Below are 23,967 nucleotides of genomic sequence, written 5' to 3' on the forward strand. Positions count from 1 at the left end.
CAAACCTGAAAGTGACTTTTGCTGGGTGCAGTATTCTAGGTGAAGCATTTATTTCATTGAGTTTTGTCACTATGTTCCACCACTGCCTTCTGGCCTTGAGTGTTTCCGGTGACAGGTCTGCAGTAAATCTTAAGAATGTTCCCTTGAATGTAATTTCTCTTTTCAATCTTGCTGCTTTCAGAATTCTGTCTCTATCTGTGGGATTCATCATTGTGACTAGGATATGTCTTGGGGTGTTTTTTCTGGGGTCTCTTTTAGTTGGCACTCTTCGGGCATGCAGGATTTGATCACATGTATTCACTAGCTCTGGTAGTTTCTCTTTAAATATGTTCTTGACCATTGTTTTTTCCTGAAGATTTTCTTCCTGGGTCTCTGGGACTCCAATGATTCTTAAGTTGTTTCTATTTCCATCTGTTCCCATTCTTTGAGTAATTTTTCCATTGTTTGGATTGTTTGCTTTAAGGCTTTTTTCCAATTTCTTCTGCTGTATGTAATTGTTATTCATCTCATCTTCCAGTGTAATAATTCTATTCTCAGCTGCTGTTAACCCATGGGAAAGCTCAACCATGTTTTTCTTCAATTCATCTACTGTGTTTTTCAGACCTGTTATTTGACCTGAAATTTCAGTTTGGAGTTTTCTAATTTCTATCTTCATATTCTCTTGATTCTTATTAGTGTTCTCTTCTATACTTTCTTTGAGTTCTTTGAACATCTTCCATATTGCGATTCTTATCTCCTTATCTGAGAGACTGACTAGTTGGTTGGTCATGTTCAAGTCATCAGAGTTGCCATCATCATTCTCTATGTCTGAAGCTGGCCTGCGTTGTTTCCCCATTGTCACACTTGTATTGTGTGTTTTTCTACGTGTTATGGTTGTATTCATTGGCTAAATGATGTACATGGCTGGAAGTGAAGCGGAATGGTCGTGCTCCTCTGGCTCCACCCTTTCTGAGCTTGTAAACTCACCTCCAGGGTAGGCTCCAGTGAAGGCGAGCTGTCTGCAGATGGGCTACGCATAGGATGAAATCAGGTCGAAGATGGAGCACAGCACAGAAGACAGTCAGATTGGTTTGCTGGTATCTGAGTTCCAGCAGAGTTCAGTGGCTTCTCCTTTCTTGAATTGTAAACTCACCTCCAGGGAAGGCTCCAGGAAATGCAAGCCGTCTGCAGATGAGCCACACACAGGGTGAAATCAGGCCAAAAATGGTGCACATCACAGAAGACAGGCAGATAGGGGTGCTGGCATCTGAGTTCCTGCAGAGTTCAGCGGCTTCCCTTTTCTGGGCTTGTAAAGACAGCCATTTCTTACTCATTCACTTGCTCACTGGGTAGCTTCAAAATGCACTTTTTTGGGGGTTTGTTTCCCAGGGCTCTGAGGAGAGCTTCAAGGTTCCAGGAAAGACAGAGAAGCACAGGACAGGGTTCTCTTTAGGTCCTCAGCTTCCTCAGAAGAAGCACAGCAGGGCGGAGACTCCGCAGGTGAAGCAATCAGCACTTCACCTGGCAGTCCCCACAGTCAGCCATTTCTTACTCCGTGTTTGGACTTTTGTGCTTGTTGAGGCTTAGTTTATTCTTTATTATATAGATTATTTTATGGTATAGAATGTTTATAATCATGGACGTGTGCTTTTGAAAAATCTAATGTTGGGGCCTGAGAGATGTCACAGAGTAGTAAGGCGTCTGCTTTGCCAGAGTTTGCCTAGGACAGAATGCGGTTCAATCCCCTGCAATCCCATATGGTCCCCCCAGCCAGGAGCGATTTCTGAGTGCATAGCCAGGAATAACCCCTGAGCGTCATTGGGTGTGGCCCAAAAACCAAAAAAAAAAAAAAAAAAACCAAGAAAAAAACAGACTAAGAAGAAGAAAAATCTAATGTTATTTATAATGTTCTTTCATTTTCAACTATGAGGTTCCTTTCTTTATTAAATCTTAATTAAGTCTGCCTCCTTTCTAAATTACAGAAGTTAAGGATATAAAACTCAAATTTTTGACTCCACCACTTAAGTGCATTGTGATTATGTCTGGAATAATCATATGTGACAGTGTCTTCAAAGAGAGGATTGACACATCTGTGTAATTCTTCTTCTGTATTTGCATATTACCATGATTCTAGAAAAGTCTTTTACTGTTGTAGTTTAGGGAGGTAGAATTCAGGATTATTGATTACTGCCTTTCCCCCACCCCCGAGATTGAACCTGTAATTTTTGTTTTCATTTCCACTCTTTTGTTTTCTTTTTTGGGGCCACACCCAGTGACCCTCAGAGGTTACTCCTGGTTATGTGCTCAGAAATCTCTATAGCTATAGGGGATCATATGGGATGCTAGGAATCAAACTGAGGCTTGTTCTGGGTCAGCCGTGTGCAAGGCAAACACCCTACTCCTGTGCTGTCGCTCTTGCACTTTCATTTCTACTCTTTTTATGCTGAACAATTACTTCTGAACCTAGGTCAGAAAATTGAAATATTCTACTTTATCACACATCTTTCCTTAGAAAATTTTGGATTCTTTGAAATAGATGTTTTTTTTTTTTAATTAACTTTCTCCAGGTTTGTTCCCTTGATCTTTTAGAAATGTCTATAATAGAGGGCTATTTTATGTTACAGTAAATGTAAATGCTAAAATATTTCCTAAAAATTGTTGGTTACAGTGCAGATATTTAATACATTTTGATTGTTGTTATATTTTTTACAAATGTAACATTCTTCATACATGGTCACATGTAGCTTGAAGTAAAGAGGCATATTGGCCTATGACACTTTGTGCTCTCTCTGAAATATGAGCATTGAAAACATGCTAAAATCATTAAAATATCTCATGTCCACTTATATATAACTATATATTATATAGAGAAATATATATAGAGAGAAAGCACTGTAAAGTTAGGAAAACTCTGACTTTAGAAACACCATTTAATGTGTTTTACTTGCTTTTCTGAATAAGAAATCCATGCCTTTAGGCATCAATATACTATTAATTTATAGTGGCATGTGGCACAACGATAAAGTAAAGTGCTATGGGTCAGACTAATAAGATATGTCTGTTCAAAGTCAAGAATTCAAACTAGTAATGAAATGCCCAAAGCAAACATATATTGATAACAATAATTTCAATTTTAGAACATGACAGGTTTCTTAAATGTCAGACTACGTATTACTTGAAGGTAGAAAGACAAATCTTATTAATTTTATTTTGCCACTGGGAAATTTATTGAGGCTGACAGTACTTAACCAATGATAGGCAAAAGAAAATTGACATATCATGATTTAAACAAAGACTGCAATATTTTTATTTCTATTATCCTTGTTTAAAAGGTCAGAATAGTTTTTCTAAATACAAATTAGACCTCTGTTCTCTATTCCACAAGAGCATCCAAAAGAATACTTAGCATAAACAAAACATTATTTATCTTCCTTGACTACAATATCATTATACCCATTTTTTTTATTATTTTAAACATTTCATGTTTTCTTAGAACAGTATAACTTGCCACATCAAAACTTTATATTCTTCTCTAGGGTTTCCTATAACTCTTTTCATTTTCCTTTTTATTACACAATCATACTATTTTACTTTAAACTATGTTCCACTAAGAATTTTACAATTGTCAAAAAGTCCTTTCTATAGCTTGGAAAATCTATAGCTTGGAAAATGATGGTTCAATTAAGTGGTAAAGAGCCAACATATTTTTTTTCAGTTTAAAGAAGAAACTTTAAATCTACTACTTGTCTCTTCTACCAGTGTGAATATTCAGAATTGCATATTCTTTCTGAGATTTGTTTAATCTTTAAAATGAGGCAAAGGAATATTATTTGTCTTAAATTATCTACTGACACTGGTTTAATTCCCATGTACCAAACATAGTCTTTTTTTTTTTTTTACTGTCATTAGTGATCCCTGTGCACAGAGGCACGAGTAAATCTTGGCCATTTCTGGATGTTGCCCAAAAGCAACATAAGAAAAGAAAAATAAATAAATGAAAAGGAAAGTAAATGAGATAACTAAATATCACAAGTGGTCAATTTCATACTCACCTCTTGGGTGACAACTAATTAACTGTTATATATACTAAGTCTTTGATTAATAAAAACACTATATCATTGGGTAGAGCGGTAGCACATCAGTAGGGCATTTGCCTTGCAAGTGGCTGACCTAGGAAGGACCACGGTTTGATTCCCCAGCATCCCATATGATCCCCCAAACCAGGAGCAATTTCTGAGCACATAGCCAGTAGTAATCCTTGAGCATCTCTGAATGTGGCCCCCAAACAAACAATAAATTCAAACACACAAACAAAAAAAAAAAACAAAACAAAAACTCTACATCATTGTCAAACTATTATTTTTAAATAAAAATAAAAGTGATTGTAAGAGCTGTAGAGGTGGCGTGGAGTGGTAAGGCATCTGCCTTGCTGGCGCTAGCCTAGGACAGACCTCAGTTTGATCCCCTTGAGTTCCAAATGGCCCTCCAAGCCAGGAGCGATTTCTGAACACATAGCCAGGAGTAACCCCTGAGCATCACCAGGTGTGGCCAAAAAATAAATAAATAAATAAAAACCCAAAAATAAATAAATAAATAAATAAATAAATAAATAAATAAATAAAATAAAAGTGATTGTGATAGTCACAGTCAAATTATTATTGTCAAAATCATAGCTGATATAAGAAAGATGGAAACTTCAAAAAAGAGTAAGAAAATGCTACAGCGACTACAGATTTAAAATTTCTCATATTAATATATACAGAAAGACAATTTTTGTGAATGTTCTATGTATTTTAGGACATTTTTATTCTGAATATTTTTAAATTATTATTTTTTATTTCTTTTCTTTCAAAACACATTATTTGTGAGTAAAAACTCATGGGAGAAAATGTTCCACATAACAAGACAAAATTCTGTCAGTGTGTTTCTTTCCAGTATATCTCTGTTAAGTACAATAATGTTAGATTATATGTTTGTGGCTTGTGGACTGCATGCTATTTTTTTTTGTTTTTCCCATATGCCACACTTTCTGATAAGACCTTTCTTAGATTGCCAACTAATTTAATCAACATTTACTCAGTGAGATGTGTACTTTTTGTTCTTATCTTCCATTTATTTAGATACATCATTTAAAGATCACTATAAAAATCATTTCCGGGCCTGGAGAGATAGCACAGCGGTGTTTGCCTTGCAAGCAGCCGATCCAGGACCAAAGGTGGTTGGTTCAAATCCTGGTGTCCCATATGGTCCCCCGTGCCTGCCAGGAGCTATTTCTGAGCAGACAGCCAGGAGTAACCCCTGAGCACTGCCGGGTGTGGGCCAAAAACCAAAAAAAAAAAAAAAAATCATTTCCATCAGGAAGTTTTGTAGACTCTATCAAATGAAAGTAAAAGAACCAAAATTATTTACTTGTTTGTGTTTGATTTTTCAGACTACATCATAAGGTGCTTAGGGTTAACTACTGGCTCTGCACTTAGAGATCACTCCTGGTGGTCTGATGTGACATTAAATGGTGAACAGTAACACCCAGAGCAGACCAGAAACAAGGTAAATGTCCTACACTATAACATTGGTCTTGCCCCAAGTATTTAGTTTTTTGATCTCTTACAAAAGTATTTTATAATATGTCTACAAATGGTTCACAGTCTTCTTCCTTAGGCAGTGGTGGGCAACCCTTTTTTTTTTCAACTGAGCCAAATCTTTCCAAAACCATGATTGAAATATATTTTGAGAGCCACATTTTTAAAACCGAAAATACATAGGATGGTACACTGTTTTTAGTTTCAATAAGTTTTTATTGAGAATATTCTGCATGCAAGTATCCACATAGATTGGGAGGATACAACTAATAAAACAAAAAACTTTAGAATGATATTATTTATTGATAATGTTAAGTTCCATATAATTTGCCTTACAATGTAGAGAAAATTACATCCTGAAAATGACTGACAGGGTCACAAACACTAATGTGAACATTGGCCTTGCATTTCCTTAGATCAGGGGTCTCAAACTTGCGACCCAAGGCCATTTGCGGCCCTCCGTACAACATTTTGTGACCCTGCCCTAGAGAAATCTTTTTTTGTTTTGTTTTGTTTTAGTTGTTTGGGTCACACCCCCCAATGTTCAAGGCTTACTACTGACTTTGCACTCAAGGATCACCCGACTTTGCCTGCTGCAGCCCCCAGGTAAATTGAGTTTGAGACCCCTGCCTTAAATAGTTTGAATAAGTCAGGTTTGTATGTTGTTTTTAATTTTAGGCACGATTTCAGGTTCTCATCAATGAGACGAATTCTCAATTTACTTTTGATAAGATTCATGCTTGAAAATGATTGTTCTTATAAATATGTAGACCCGGACAAGGAAAGAGCAGAAAACGCTAACTTTTTTAGTTGATTACATGAGTCAGGAATACTATTCAGGTGTTAAAAATAAAAATATCTTCCTTCTCCAGGTGTTTCAAAGCAAACCACTTGTGCCGTGAACTAAGTTCACATTTGTGTTTCTCCTTTCTTTCTAAATTAGCACAAAGATGTTCAAATTTTGAGCTCCACATTTCTTTGTTTTTTAAATCCAGCAATTGCATTTCAAAGTTGCGAATGTTGATTTTAAAGGGAGAAAAATTTAATTCCATTACAGTGACATCCATAGTTTTTTTAACAAAGGCCAACGTCACTTTGCTGTTTCTGAAATCCTTAAACCTCTTGAGAAAAGCTTCCCTCATATTTAAAAATGCTGTTTTAAAATAGGTAATGTCAATATCAGAATTATATTTTTGGCGATGTTTCAACAGGCTTGAAAAGTGAATCAAAGTTTCTCTGTCAAAATCTAGAGCAAAAACAGATAATTTGTTTTCAAACAAAATAGCTTCTAACATCGAAAAAACTGTGTTCCTTTACCCTGTAGTTTATGATTAAGCTGATTTAGATGTGAAGTAACATCCACCATGAAATACATTTTTTGAATACACTGATGTTTGTTAATTCTGGATAATGAACACCCTTCTCAAGGAAAAATGCTCTGATTTCTGATAATAAGGAAGCAAAACGTTTCAAAACATTTCCTCTTGATAACCAAAATGTGCTGAAAATTTGAAACCCTACAATATGGAGATGAAATGGGTAAAAAAGAAAAACCTTTTAACAATCTTTAAAAGCAAGAACAGTGTTCCAGAGAAAAGTAGAGATTTCACTGAAAGAAAAAAAAATCTATTGACACTTTAGTGCAGGGGTGGCTAACAAGTTCAACACAAAGAGCCAAAATTTTAAACTATAAGAGTCAGAGAGCAGCATCATGCAGTGACCTGCCAAAACAGACACACAAAAAAGCATATAATTTTAACAATAATATAGTAAACACATATTGCATTTTGCCATTTTGAGTAAGGGTCAAAATCCTGCAGTGATGGTGAGGGTGTGCTGTGTCCTCCACACTAAGAACTAAAGGCAACATGTGACCCAACATGTGACACACGGGTCCCCCCTCCGCTTGCTGGCCCGTGCAGTTGTTTCCAAGGGATGGGAGTCGGGATGACGCAGCCTGGGGGCGGGACTCCATGCTCGGAGATCTCTCCTCATAGGTCCCTCCTCAGAAGCAGCAGAACCAAATCCAAACTTGGCAAAGAGCCACAGTATACAAAATAATGATAAGAGGCAAAGAGCTGCATTCATGTTGGCCAAGAGCTGCGTATTCACCACCCCTGCTTTAGTGTGTGCTGCAAGAAACCAAAATAAAATACACACAAAAATAAAAACAGCACTTTGTAAAAGGCATATGATATCATATCATAAATGAATTATGATTGGTCGTCTAAAACATTTTAAAAATAATTTGTTTATTTAAGCATATTTGTTACAAAATTATTCATACATGCGTTTCAATCATAGAATGTACACCACCCTTCACCAGTGCACTTTTCCCACCGCCAATATCCCTTGTTTCCTTCCCCCTCACCCTCCTCTGCCTATGTCTGGGGCAGGCATTTTGCTTTTTTCTCTCTATCTCTCTTTTCCTTTATGACACCGAAGTTTGCAAAATTTCCTTTATGACACTGTGGTTTGCAATATTGTAAATTAAAGAGTACCATGCATGTCATTTATCCATTTTCAGCATCCAGTTCTTGTCCAGAGTGATAAGTTCCAACTATTGATGACATAATGTGCCTTTCTCTTTTCTAACTGAACTCACCACTTTTTATGGCAAGCTTCTTATCATGGACTAGTCCTCTGTCCCTCATCCCTATTTTCTCTAGATATTATTACCATATTGCCATTTATTATTCTTATATGCCACAAATGATTCTTCTGTGTCTACACCTCTCCTTCTGACTAATTTCACTCAGAATAATAATCTGATGTGTTGATGTATGTACAGATGATGCACTGTGCATGGCTCAGAGTTTTTGTATAGTCATAACAAAAAGAAGTTGCACACCCGTACATTGTATCCACTCATTGTATGATAGACTGGATTAATAAAAACTCCCTGCTGAACTAAACTCTTTGACGAATGACATAGTAAAGATAATTTGTGAAATTTACTATTGTGATCAAGTCCAGGCTATTCACCACCCTGGGTGAGAGTATGGATGCCCACTACTAGCATCTTCTCCATGAGGAAGTGAAGTGGCTGTTCAGGGGAAGGGTGCTCTCTCACCTCAGTTGGACAAGGAATGGGTAGCTAAGCTTGTGCATTTGGCAGACATTGTTCATTTTATCTCTGAACTTAACATTTCACTGTCGGGGAGTTTCATAAGTAGTTTTTACAGTGAGACATAAGATGGATGTGTTCAAAAAATAATTTGATTCTGGGATAGCTGTATCTGAGGAGATATAAAAATGTTTCCACTCTTGCAAAAAATTTCTGATTGGCACTTATATTATGCAGAAAGTCATAATCAATGTGAAAAACAGCATTTAAGGTCATTAGCTCACAATTTTAATCATGAGAATTTAATCTGAACATGAGAATCCACAGAAAAGAAAACTCTGGGTTGAGAATCCCTTCATGGAAGATGCCCACTCTTGTGCAAAATAAAATATGTGTTTAAGATCACTCCAGGCACTGTATTTCTAAACCTTACCCAACCTGGTCTGAAGAAGCAGGGTAGCAGGAAAGAAATAATAAGCCAAGCTAGCCAGGAAAGGATGATCATGGAGTCCATGACCTTTTACCTTGTACTCTCTGTCTTGAGCCCAAAAAGCTAGAATACCTCTTTCTTTATTAAAACCAATTTCCAATACCAGGAGGCTTCAGGTCAAGAGAGAGAGACAAAAGGATATATTCAGTGGGCTTTTACATTTCAAAGGAAGAGGTTTAAGAAAGGATGACTTTGGGGAAACACCTTTATTTGGGGTCGATAATGGGTATTATATTACAGTCTTGAAGCCGGCGGCCCAGGGATTACTCCTGACTATGCTCAGAAATCGCTCCTGGCAGGCTCAGGGACCATATGGGATGCTGGGATTGAATCCCGGTCTTTCCCAAGTCGGCCCATGCAAAGTAAACACCCTACTGCCCACATTAACTCTGACCCACATACATTTCTTATTAAACAAAATACTCTTAACCCATTAACTTTATGTATTTACAGAGAAAATCCCAGGATAAAGTTCAAGGGTTGAGTTGCATATTTTGTTGAGGGGAGTCCCAGACTTCAAGTCCCAATCCTTGATTTCCCCTTTGCAACATTGGGCAAGGGCCCAAATTAAACAAACAAATTTATAGGGAATGTAGTATTTACAGAAATAAATGTACTATCTAAATGCTTATTTCATAAGTATTTTGTACTATTTACTTTATAATTATATTCAAATATAAATACATTATTTTATAATGCATATTTTATTGCAGAATCTCAATATAATGTGCAGATAGAAATTTTTTTTACTTATAGTAGATTGTTGATAATAATTTCAGATTCAGCTTCTACAAATTTTTTTTTTTTTTTTTGGTTTTTGGGCTACACCCGTTTGACGCTCAGGGGTTACTCCTGGCTATGTGCTCAGAAATCGCCCCTGGCTTGGGGGAACCATATGGGACGCCGGGGGATCGAACCGCTGTCCGTTCCTTGGCTAGCGCTTGTAAGGCAGGCACCTTACCTCCAGCGCCACCGCCCGGCCCCAGCTTCTACAAATTTTAATACATCTAACAGGAGTTACTAGCAGTCTCAAAATCTATACATATTTTTTTCAATTCCTGTAACTATTCTAATTTTTCAATTCCTGTGACTACTTCTACTTATTATTTACATAACTGCAGTCATAACATGAAAAATATTTCAAGTCATTGATCTTTTTAAATTGCTATTTTTCAAAGGACTTTCAGAAGTAAAGCAAATCATCTACCCAACTTTTAAGATGACAAACTCGGGAAAATTCTTTAGGAGTCTAAAAAACTGAAATATCTAGAGGCTGCAATTATAGCAAAGGATTTATTTTTTGTTAATATTTATTACTACGAGTATTAACTCTAATAGTTCATATTTTTAGAACATAAACATTGCTACATAGTGCAAGGAAAACTTAGAAAACAATAATTAAATTAAATAGCAAAGAATGGGGTAGAATGTGATTCAAGTAGTAAATTACATGACATTAGTCATGGCTTTAGTCCTTGGCACCATCTGGTCTCCAAGCAACTACTGGAGTATGCCAAACACTAGCAATATCAAAACAAACAAACAAACAAAATAAAACAAAAATTACTATTATTTTAAGGAGATAAAATAAGAAACCGTAAGATTTTGATATTGTTTTGACTATTCAGCTTTTAGAAACATTACATATTTTAATTTTCACAATAATGTTAAATAACTAAAATATAATAACATAATTTTTTAACAAGAGCTACTTACTCTAAGTTGAATTAATAAGAGAAACAATTCCACATACAAGTGTAGCATTTCTAAAATAATATATCAAGGTTGAAGAATCTGGATTTGGGTTAACTATAGAGCCCTAATTTTGAATGTCAAATTTATCAGGTGTTGATTATGTACTGGTCATTGTTTTTTTGTTCTTTACAATATGTCTTATTTAAAAATGTATTACTTATTTTTGGTTTGGTGTTCCCTTCAGCGTTGTTTAGGTCTTTCTCCTAGATCTGTTCAGGGATCTCTTCTGGTTGCACTCAGGAGGCAATACATGATGATAGGATTGAACCCCAGTTGACTGTTTGAAGCAAAACATGTCATATACATTGTACTATCTTGCTGGTTCCTATTTCTCATATTCATCTATTATACATATAACAATACAAAAAATAGTTTATTGTTTCAGTTCAAGGTTCATTATCATTCATTTGAGTTTTTAATATAATTTCATTAAAGTTAATTATGCATGTTTTTATAAACACTTATATGTTTCAACTAGAAGAGTAGAATATTTATAATTGCTCATAAACTTCAAAAACGTAATGACTATCAAGAATAAGAAAGGTTCATCAAATTTTTGATAGCAAAAACATTATGACAAATTTAACATGTCTAAGGAAGAACTGATTGTAAATTTTGCCCTCGGTTTTCAAAAGATAAATCTGCACAACACCACTAACTAGAACTATTTGATAAAAATATATAGTAAAGTAAATTAAATCAAGACAATTTCTCAACCATATTTGAAGCTAAAGATGGAGATGAATCTGTTTCAGGTAGAAGAGGTAGAGGAAAAAAAAGATTAAATAAATAAATAATAATAAATAAATAATAAATAATAAATAAATAAATAAAAATAAACTTACTATGTATATTTGTCAGAGTTTCTCTCATTTAACCATGCTCAGTTAAGCAAGTCATACTGTCCTTTGATAATATGTTTGCAGTGGAAAAAAGTGGAAACATTGTTTATTCAGTAAGTTTTCATAGTTCAGGGAAGGTGCTATGAAAATACTTTTGAAGACGTTTGACTTTGTGTGACTGACTTATTCCATGAATTGGTAAGACATTTGACTCAATGTTAGTTGTTAGGATAAGAAATGCTTGTTTTTCATGTGACCTACCTGGTTTGATACCCAGTGCCATCTATGATCCCATGAGCATGGCCAGGTTACTTTCTGAACCTAGACACACAAATAGACTCCAAGTACAACCAAATGTATTCAGCATTCTCTAAACTTTCTGAATTGTGATTTTACTTATTTATTGAAATTTATTAATTTACTAAAAGTGTTCCGAAATATTTTTTCCAAATCATACTTTCTCAAATATAATGTGATCCCTGCATTATTTAACCATGTACCCATAAAACAATTATAATATGTCTTTTCATCAGTCTTCACAGATCATGATTATAATTATACAACTACAAAGTTTCTGAGTAAGATATGGAAAGGAGTAATCATAAAGAGAACTCTTTTTTTTTTTTTTTTTTGGTTTTTGGTTTTTGGGCCACACCCGGTGATGCTCAGGAGTTACTCCTGGCTATGCGCTCAGAAGTCGCTCCTGGCTTGGGGGACCATATGGGACAAAGGGGGATCGAACCGTGGTCCATCCAAGGCTAGCGCAGGCAAGGCAGGCACCTTACCTCTAGCGCCACCACCTGGCCCCAAAGAGAACTCTTAATCATTGACTAGAGTGAAAATTTGCAAAGACAGAGAGTAATAATAATTTTTATTATGTGACTTATAAGAGAATACCAAAGATTCATTCCTGAAACTCAAATAGTAATCATGCTTTTGAAGAAATTTGGGGCCAGCAATGCAGGTCTTATGTGTCACTAGCTTCTGTATGACATCAAACTTTTTGGGAGGTTACCATAAAAACTGACTGGAACAGAAAACATTTTGTTTGCTTTTGAAATGTTATAAAAATATGTGATTTTCAAAATTATTCTTATTTGGGTTTATACTTTGCTCTAGAACAAATCTCACCACCAGCATCCTCTTACCAAGATTCTCAGGTATACTCCTACTTACCCAACTCTCCATTCCCCAGACTTCCACCAAGACAGACACATTTTTAAGGGTTATTTTTATTACTCTTTAGATTTTTTTCTTTATATGTTGACTCTGTAGATTGGGTGTTTATTTATATCATTCCTTTATACCAACTATATTATTGGATACTCTTCAGCCCTGCTGAAACATAGAAGCTATTTTACAGACCAGTAAAGTCCATTATATTACTTTGAAAAGATGAGATAAAATATTATTAAATATATGTTGATAGAGTTAAATAGAATTGAAAATAAAAACAAAAAAATAGTAATTAAAATGTTGATTATAGTTTTCTGATTTTGAGAAATGAAGACTAGCAACTGTATAAAACCAATCAAAGAATTTGATCAACCAATCAAAGAAATTGACATATCAAAAGAAATTACATTTGAAACAACACTTATTAATTTAATAGAACCAAATAAAATAGATGCTTCCTTGATTTTTTAACTTTTTAACTTAAAGCATCGTGATTTAAAAGTTATTAATATTTAAGTTTTATATATATGTTTCAGCACCAATCCCATCACCAGTGTCTATCTCTGTATAGAATCCTCAGTAAAAGAGTAACTTGAGTGAATTTTTATAACATAGGTAAATACAGTGGTATATTTTAAATATTTCAGAATGTTTATTAAATGTATTATTTATTAAGCATCTGATTTCCAGAAAAAATATATTTGTTTAGTTTAGCCCTTGAACAATTTCATGTCTGAAAACATTTTTGTTCTATTTTATAAAATTATCTCAAAGTCAGACACACAAGTTCAAAGTGTATGATTTTTAAAATCTTAATAAAAGTCCTAAACATAAAACTACTCATATATGGGTCCAGAGTGATAGCGCAGTAGTAGGGTGTTTGCCTTGCACACAGCAGATCCAGGACAGACCTGTTTCTATCCCAGGTGTCCCATATGGTCTCCAAGTCAGGAGCAATTTCTGAGCGCATAAACAAGTAACCACTGATCATCACTGGGTGTGGTCCAAAAACCAAAAAACAAACAAACAAACAAAAAAACCCTCATATAGTATGCATCCATGTAAAAAGTATAAAGTCATAAATCCAGATGTGTTATTTAAGAATTGCTATATTGTATGATAGAAAACTTCTGCTTTAAAAGGTGATTTTCTTTCTGTGTATGTGTAAGGGGAATGCTTCAGCCATGCTTACTTCTGGTGATTTTCTACTGGACTAATAATACTGATTATTCAGGACCACATAATATAATGTCACATAAGACAGGTGGTACCTGTGATTACTTGGACCACCTGGAAGTTCAAAGAGACTTTTAGGGCCACACATGTCCATGCTCAGGACCTCCTAACACTCACTAGTGGTAACTTGGGACCATGAACTTCAGGGCTTAAAACCAGGGTTTACCTCATGCATGGCATTTACATGAATTCTCTATGATCTTGACCCTTCTAATTATGTTCAATTTTCTTCTTTCTCACTATGAATTGCTTAATGAACATAACATCTGTAACCATTATGTTATTGAATCAAATAAAAAGACCTGGATGTTGGTGAGATTTTAAATGTTATTTTTAAGCATTAAGCCACAACAGAGAGTGGCAAAAAGATAACCTAATGACAAGAAAATAGTCTAAGGTTAGGAATGGGCTGTAATAATAACAGATGTGTGGAGTTACTACATATGTTTAGGGACATCTAGTAAATGAGAAATGTTCCCAGGGAGAAAAATTCAATGCTGCAGCTAAATCAGATTCAATTTCTAGAAAAGTTCCAGACAAGTGCAACTCATCTGGACTGGTTGATTCCCCATCTTCTTTAATCTTTAATGATTGACCCAATTGCTTCTTAGTGGGCTTCCAGTGAGAGTGAAAAAAAAGATAAGAAAATAAAACACAACTTTTTTTTCCTCCAGTAGCTTTGACACAGTCTGAAATGGCAGATAACAAAAGGTGTAATGATAATAATAAAGGCCTGAACTAACTCCAAAGAGGAAGGTTGGCAGATCAGGTTACATAATGCAAGGAATAATATTTCTATGAATATTAAATTAGAAGACTATTTTAGAACAGTTATAAACATTTCTCACATAACATGCCTGCCCCACACTGAGACCATTAATATTCTCCATTAATATTTAGCATTAACATAGCTCTTTTTATCATTGATGAATCAAAATTATTCTTAAATAAATACCATAGCTTTTAGTAAAATTCATAATTTATTTTTATGTGACTTTTAATTTTATATATCAATTATTAAAAATAATACAAAGTACTTTATTGTGCTTTTTATTTTTTTGGGTGCTACATTTTATAGTGTTCAGGTCTTATATCTGACTTAGTTCAGTGAACATTCCTGGCTGTTCTCTGAGGACCATTTGGGGTGTTGGGGCATTGCATTCTACCCACTGTACTACTCCAATATTGTCTTTGAAATAATTTCTATTAAATTATACCTTTAATTTTCTCAATCCCTCTCAATGATTTCAATTTTTATGTTGTCTTCAGAATTATTCAATTTAAATGTAGTATAATTAAAATAGCACTGTATAGATCCTTTTTAAACATGTTATCTAACTTAATATACATTTTAGTATCTCCATGTCTTTCTTAGATATAATTTTAAATCAACATTTTGTATTTAGAAGGTACATGAAAAGTCAATGAATAATTTTTAAAAAAATTCATTTTTACTTTTTAAGACATTTTTGTTCAATTAAATCTTTAGTGAGTCAGAAACACGGGATATCTCAATTAACAGTGAATAAAAGTTCTTTTTACTATCTACTTGCAAACACTGGTTTATATGATTTTAATATATTATGGCAGTTATATTAGAAAATATCTCATTGTCATATTTATTTTGTCTTCTCTAATAAAAGAAAGGATGAGAACTTTTTCATATGCCTACTGATTGATCTGTATGACCTCTTTGAAGAAGTAACTATTTCTCTCTAGTTTATGATGGGTTGTTAGTTTTTGTTGTTTTTGTGCTTTGTGCTTTAAATATGTTGGATATTAGTTCTTTATCTAATGTAATGTTTAACTTGTTTCCCATCTGTGTTGTATCTTTATTTTAGTATAGTTTGATTTTGCCACAAAAACTTTTACAATCGACATAAAATCATTTTTATTTTGTTATCTTCTTCAATATAATAAATTTATAGCAGTAGTGATGTCTAAATCTAGGAACATTACGTAAATTCTTTTCTAATATATCCTGTGGATTTTGCTATAATTTTAAAAACTTTATTTATTTTTGTGCAATATATATGGATCTAGATTTGTCTGTGTCATGTGGCTCTTCAACTTTAGAGTGCCATTTAATGAGTGTCATTCAGTTCATACACCCAATATTTTTGTTATAGGTTGACCTGTCATGTATAAGATATTTTGTCTCTGGACACACAATTCTGTTTCATTGCTCTTAGATTCAGTCTTTTCCCAGTACCACAAAGATTTGATAACTATATCTGTTAAAATAAAGAGATTTAGTTCCTCCTACTTTTGATATTTTTAAGTATCATTAACTACTAGGGAGATGTCATTGCTCTGTAAAATAATTTGTTCTAGGACTTTGTTTGTTCTAAGACTTTGAAATTGTCACCAGACTTTTTTTTTGGAGGGGTCACACCCGGCAGCGCTCAGAGGCCACTCCTGGCTCTATGCTCAGAAATCGCCCCTGGCAGACACAGGGGACACAGGGGACCATATGGGATGCCGGGATTCCAACCACCGACCTTCTGTATGTAAGGCAAATGCCTTACCTCCATGCTATCTCTCCAGCCCCGTCACCAGACTTTTGATCAAAATTGCATTCAGTCTGTTAACACTTGTTGATGGTTATTTACAATTGATATTTTTGTTTGCTCAGGGCCCATATCCAAGCCGGTTTAGGGTTTACTCCTGACGAATATGGAGGATCAAGCCTTTCTTAACTGTAAGCAAGGTAAGCAGATGCAACAAATATCTCAATTATTGTTTGTTTGAGAATGGTTTAATCACTCTCTTATATCAGTAGAACATAAGACTGCTGATTGAAGGTTATTATACTTTAAAAATGTCATCTCATTCCTTTCTTAGATTGTGAGGTTGCATTCTGAATCTATATGTGAATTATATTTGTCTTTTATATTTGAGTTTTGAATCTCTCTTGCTACTTCAAATATCCTATTTATCTCTCTTCTCTTCCCAGTTGTATTACAATCAGCCTTGGTGTTATGTATGAGGTTATTTTGTATGACAATCTTTGCTGTCCTGGGTCAGTGCACAGACACTCTCTCAGACATGTTGTCAACTATTATTGTTTATTATTCTTTTTTTTCTTTTCCTTCTAGAATTTCTCTGATTTCTAGGCTGCTCCTTCTGCTATTTTTCTAAGACATACCTTAAAATTTCCTCATAATTATAATAATTTTCTATTGCATCTTCTTTATTGATGATGTCATGTACATGTCTGTGATTTCAATACTGATCCAATTCTCAGTCTCTAATTCTGCTGTTGAATTTTGCTACTATATATTATACAGCTTCTTGGATTCTATGAATGAATTATTTTATTTTAACATATATTTCTCTTTAAGTTTATTGACCCTCAACAAATTCCCCAGTTCATTCAAAAGTAAGAGTACTGTACTGCTGCTCTGAAGACATCCGTGGGTAACAATGAAAAGTTTTGATGTATTAAAGAATCTTTCTGAATTTCTGTTCTATCTTTTATATTTGTGAATTTTTTAATTGTTACTTATGACATTTTTGTTGTTCATTTTTGTGCCATGTCCAGCACTTGCTTAGGGATTACTCCTGGCTCTGTACTCAGGAATCACTCCTGGTGAACTCAAAGATTTGTCATATACAAGGCAAACACCTTACCCCCTGTACTGGTCCCAATTTGCCTTTTTGTTTGTTTGGTTTTGTTTTATGGCTAACCCAGTAGCACTCAGGATTAATTCATGACTTAGACTCAGAAATTACTCGGTTAGGCTCAAAGGACTGTAGAGCAGGGGTGGCAATCAAGTTTGACACAAAGAGCCAAAAATTTAAACTGTGAGAGTCAGAAAGCCGCACCATGCAGTGACCTGCCAAAACAGACAAACACTCACACAAAAGCATATAATTTTAACAATAATCTATTAAACACATATTGCATTTTGCCATTTTGAGTGAGGGTCAAAATCCTGCAGTGATGGTGAGGGTGTGCTGCGTCCCCCACACGAAGAACTATTGGCAAGATGTGACCCAACATGTGCCACACGGGTCCCCTCGCTTGCTGGCCCGTGCAGTTGTTTCCGAGGGATGGGAGACAGGACAACGTAGCATGGGGGCAGGACTTCGCGATTGGAGATCTCTCCTCAGAGGTCCCTCCTCAGAAGCAGCAGAACCAAATCCAAACTTGGCAAAGAGCCACAGTATACAAAAGAGTAAGAGGCAAAGAGCCGCATTCACTTTGGCCAGGAGCCACATAAGGCTCGAGAGCTGCGTGTTTGCCACCCCTGCTATAGAAGATGCTGAGATGGAACATAGGTCTGTGGCATTCAGGCAAACATCCTACCCACTGTACTATCACTATAGACACATTTTGCCCATTTTTACACTGAAGGTAAAGAAGCTTCAAGTTCTGTTTACTTTGAGACACAAATGTAATGCTTCTTTTCTCTGAGCAAATTAACACTTGGTTGCTCCCATAGGAATAGGAAACATTCCAGAAGTCATCTGACTTGGTTGGGGGCCAGGTTGCAATGTAGGGTGCGTGTGTGTGTATGTGTGTGTGTGTGTGTGTTGTGTTGTGTTTGTGTGTGTGTGTGTGATTAACTGAGTGAAATGAAAAAAATGCATGTAGAAAACCTTCCTAAAGAACCATATGGGATGCAGGAGTGCTGAATGCAAGGCAAGCAACCTTCTTGCTGTAATATAGCTTTGACCCCACAGTTTATCTTTATTATGATACCTTCACTTATCTCGTTAAAATATTTAGAATTAGAAAATGTTCAATTTAAAGTGCAATTCAATAATTCATTGGGTATGTTCAAAATTTATATACATTCAGCTTGATAGAGAAATCACATAGTGATAATGTAATAGGAGACTATGACTTCTTATGTTACACAGTAAACTCTTACTATAGTGTATATATAAAGAAATATTCTAATAGTTTTATTTAACCTGTTAGCCACTGCTTTAATTTTTATATTGTAATGAACTGCATTGTCTAAAATCTAGTCAATTAGATAAAGGTAATTGAACTAGTTTCACTATAATTCTTGGAACAGGAAATTTCTTTTGTTTTGTCATGCAGTCAATAGATTTGTGTTTTATACACTATAATATGTTCTGGTGGCTTTAAAAATATTGCAGTGGATATTATCAAATGTAAATTAGAGTTTACTAAATTTAGAAAGATTTTTATAAAAATTCCAATAGAATTAATATACTCAGAAAATGTCTCCATCCAAATTGAATTGATGACTTATACTGTGAAATCTGATCTACTAGTAGAGTTGAAATACATAATTCTTTTGATAACCAATAAATTTGTCTTAGCCCTTGTGATAAAAAATTAAAATTATTTAATTTAAATAATATATTCTTTACTTACATTAAACTCCTAATCACCAACTACTTGAAACCATGTTCTAAAGTTATACATTAAAAAACGTAACACTAACATTTAGAATGATAACTACCTCAGAATCAATGCACAGAAAATACTGAGACATGTAAGACTAATATCGAACATATGAAAATAGAACCCAGAAATAATTATATTTCAAGAAAATAGTTTTGTCTCTATTGCATAAGCACCCATTTTTTTTACAATGAATGTCTTTATTCTTTGTAACAGTTGATTTATATACTTAATGATTGCTCATTTTAGTGACTTCATATATTTTCATGGTTTATTTAATAAACTTTTGTTAATCTGAAATCTAGTTCCATGTTTCTTCACATTAAATGGTTAAAAATGAATGATTACTCACAATTTGGCTAAATTTTGCTCTTTCACCATTTAAATTTATCTAAGCTTCATAGTAAGTGAACTATTTTGGGTGATTTAAGGAGGAAACCTGTGGTTCTTGGTGTTTTTTCCTAGCTTTGTGCTCTAAGATAATTGCTGGTGGAGTCTGGGTACTAAATGTAATGGAAGTGATCAGAGTTCACCATAGGTGAGAAAACTATCTAATCTAGTGTTAATCTCTCCCATTTAGTAAATTAATCCTTATCTGTATATGGAAAATATTTTCACGGGCTATATTATGGGCTAGTGAAAAATACTTATGAAATACAAATAACTAGATGAATACTTATTTAACTTTATACTTGTTTTATTTATGTGAAGCTTTTTTAAGTATAAAAATCTGTAAAACTGAAGAAGTTTCATTCTATAAAAATTTAAAGAAAGAATTTGAAAAATTATGAGACTGTAGAGAGAGCATGGAGGTAAGCCATTTGCCTTTCATGCAGAAGGTCATTGGTTGGAATCCCGGCATCTCATATGGTCTCCCGAGCCTGCCAGGAGCGATTTCTGAGCATGGAGCCAGGGGTAACCCCTGAGTGCTGCCGGGTGACCCAAAGACCAAAAACAAAATAAAAAGAAAAAAGAAAAATTAGCCTTGCAGACACATTGAGGTGAATAATGGCGAATAAATGTTCCTACTTTTCAGTCCTTGGTCATTTTGTCACCTTTATGTATAATAAACCATTAAAGAAGTTGACAAAAATAAGAATTGTCTTTAAAATAAAGTAAATGTTTCAGATTTCAACTCAAACTTTGATGGATCTGTGTGTTTGTGAGCTATCTTGTACCTTGAAGACCTCTTTAGTATCAGCAGTTAAAATCAATTGAATAAGGACTGTGACATTCACAATGTCTGTCTCTTCTGTCTCCTGCTTTTGTTACTTAAAAGAAAGTCATTTATTCTCCTGTGACTCTTCTGCCAGTACAAGATGAACGTTTTGGAAAGTGTCTTTTAAGTGGAACATTCATCACTTATAGTTTGGCTTCTTTGCTTTCCTAAGACAATAATACTCCACTACCTGAGATATAACAAAGATAATGCCTTTGATTTTCATATTGATCTTGTCTGAATCAAAGCCTGGTTTACTCCACAGGGACTTTGCAGACCAAATGACCTTCTATTGATCTTACCAGTCACAACCCCTAATCTAGTCTTGTGTGTGTGTGTGTGTGTGTGTGTGTGTGTGTGTGTGTGTGTGTAGTTCTTCTTCCTCCAAGTAAATGAATGTGTCTATTCAGCTTCTTTTCTTTCTTTTCTTATCTTTGGAACTACCATATATGTTAAATAAAATTCACTTTTTGACTTTTTTCAAAAGTCCTTTACAAAATAAAAAACATACCCTTAGTAAGTTTAGTTGTATTAAGCAAATAATTCAAAATTTGAAACAAAATCTCAGGAATTTGCTAGTTTCTACTATTGACTGATTTTATGTCTGAGAAAAATCAATTGAATTGATAAATAATAAATAAATAAAAAATAAAAAAATTTTGTTTTCTTATTTGCCAAAAAGGGTATTTGCTTCAAGTCTTCACCATAAGCACTTGTTATTTAGATTTGCTCATTTGCTTACTTTACAGAAGTTTTCAAGTTATCAAAATATCTTTCAATCATTAGAAATATAATACTTAATGAAACAGGCCAAATTTTTCTATTGCAAAAGTTTAAATCAATTCCATGAATAAGACAAAATAATTATAATTATTTTATGACCTTATTTAAGTGATATTTAAGTAATGTAAATATATATATATAGTTTTTCTCAATAAATAGTTTCATTCTTTTATATTTCTATTATTATTTCAAGTGTTAAGGGGTGCTCTGGATTGTGCACCATGCTCTGGGTTGAGCACCAGTTTGTTCAGTATATGAGATGCCAATTAAAAACAGGTCAATAATGTGTAGGACAAGTACCTTACTTCCAATAACATTTTAAGAACCACAATTTAATTTGTCATTTTTCACTAACAATATAATAAACAATTTACCCCACACTGTGAACTCTTTAGATATGGAAACTTGCTGCGGGTGTGCTGTGTCCACAGGCAAGACCTTAGTGGGGTCCATAAATCCTCACTGAGAATAAGCGGAAACATGAAGCGGACGAATATGAAATATGAAATAATGATACCACACGCAGTATTGTGGGGTCAACACATCTCTGGTAGGAGTGTGACAAATTTAATCTTCAGGCAAGGAAGTATATAAAGGGTAAAAAGAGGTAGTCATAACATGAAAGGAATATGCAATGTACATTGTTTGATTTTAGAACAAATACACATAGCTTTAGGTGGTTTGTAACCTTAGAATAGAATAGGTTTCACTTAGGAGTTAGAGGATAAAAGGAAGGCTAAATTCTTACACATCAAAGAAGTTCCTGGCCCTAGGTGTCATTACTGATGTAAATTAAGGGATAGCAGGAAATCCTAGTTTACTCCTGATAACAAATATTCTTAACCTGAGGGAAATAGTATTCTAGCTAGGGGCTAAGACCCACTTCCTATGATCTGGTAATAGAAAGAGAATAACACTAAAGAAAGGGTTACATAATTATACCTAGTAAAATAGCCTAATTCTACACTGACCAAACCTGTTTGTAAGCAGGTATTCAAATGACAGGGAGAGTCCCTGAGACAGAAATCATTTTGCTGTTATGCTCAAAGGCAGAGGGAGAAGATGTCTTGAAAATGCTGTGTTTTGACTTAGCCTTAGGAAGTAAAAAGCCTGACAGAAAGAGAGGTAGCTGGCTGGGCTTCGAGTTGCAAATATACTAAGCCAGCAGGGAACTTCTAGCAGCTTGCTTTTGGTACTGAAATTTCTTTTTGAGTGCAGGATAGCTAAAGCCAAATTTCTGTAGTATAGCAGAAACGAATTAAAAGGAAAATGTCACTACCAAAGTAAGAAGTATGACAGAAATATCGCCAGTGATCCACGCAAGGGTCAACGACTTCTCCAACGGGCTTTCTGGCAGATATGTCTTGGGAGGAAAATTAGGCACTGCACCAAGAAAGCCAAAAGACCTATTGATACACAAGATAGCGAAGAGGTTTGATTGTCAAGTATGGGAAATGGAATTTATTTTTAAGCACTATGGGATGCCAGAAAAGGGATATAACAAAGTACATAATTTGGTACATTTTTAATTTAAAACACTAGTTATAAGTCTTATATGTATTGAATTGCTAATGGTCAAGGACTTTTTATGCATTGTTTTACTTACTCTTCAAAATGATCTTCCAATTGATACTATTTTAAATCTAATTGAATATGTTAGTAATCTTAGATTAAGATAAGTAATGTACTGAAGTCACATGAAATTAAAGTACTGAAGGACACGGTTGATATTTATGGAGAGAAATTAACAATAATGCAAATATTCACTAGAAAAACTGTATTCCTAAAACCAAATCATGAATAACTTTCTGATTCATGGTGAATTAATAAATTAAAACTGAAAAACTGAGAGCTATGGGTTTAGCTATTATTCTTCCTAGTATTCAAAATTCTACAATTTTTGAAATTAGTTAAAATGTGTGGAAATAAATTTCTATTGTAAAAATGATTTACATGTGTTTGCTTTCTATTTATATTTTTGTCTTCTTTACTATGACTATACAGACATTTTTAACTCTTTTCATTGGGTCTTGGTTTTAACCTTTATAATATTAATGTTCTTTTTTGTTTTAAATATAGAATGCTTCATGAATTTGCATATCATCCTTGCACAGGGGCCATGCTAACCTTCTCTGTATAGTTCCAGTTTTAGTATATGTACTGCTAAAGCTTGCACAAGATTAATATTCTTATTCTAAAAATTTATATATATATATATGTAAAGAATGATATATGTATACTTATACACATGGTATATAACAAATATGAATGACAATTGTGAAACTTGCTTTAAAGCTGGAGCTTGTTTCTTTTGTTCTTGTTTAGAAAACTTGTATTGGTGACTTCTCAAAAAGCACTATGTACTTCAGGAATCATTTCTTTAGGCATATATACATGTCAATATCAAAGAATGCCTATCATCTTTTGTAAATTGGCAAATTATAGAAGTTGTTAC

The 23,967-nt window shown here is 34.2% G+C and overlaps 1 non-coding gene across 1 annotated transcript; it reads right to left on the reverse strand.

Annotated features, from left to right (window-relative positions):
* Nucleotides 1-23,581: 23,581 nt before the first annotated feature.
* LOC126019886 (U6 spliceosomal RNA) lies at nt 23,582-23,688 on the reverse strand. The gene has a single exon (XR_007499498.1). It is a non-coding gene; the product is annotated as a U6 spliceosomal RNA (small nuclear RNA).
* Nucleotides 23,689-23,967: the final 279 nt, after the last annotated feature.

Source organism: Suncus etruscus, chromosome 9, assembly GCF_024139225.1.
Source record: "Suncus etruscus isolate mSunEtr1 chromosome 9, mSunEtr1.pri.cur, whole genome shotgun sequence".
NCBI lineage: Eukaryota > Metazoa > Chordata > Mammalia > Eulipotyphla > Soricidae > Suncus > Suncus etruscus.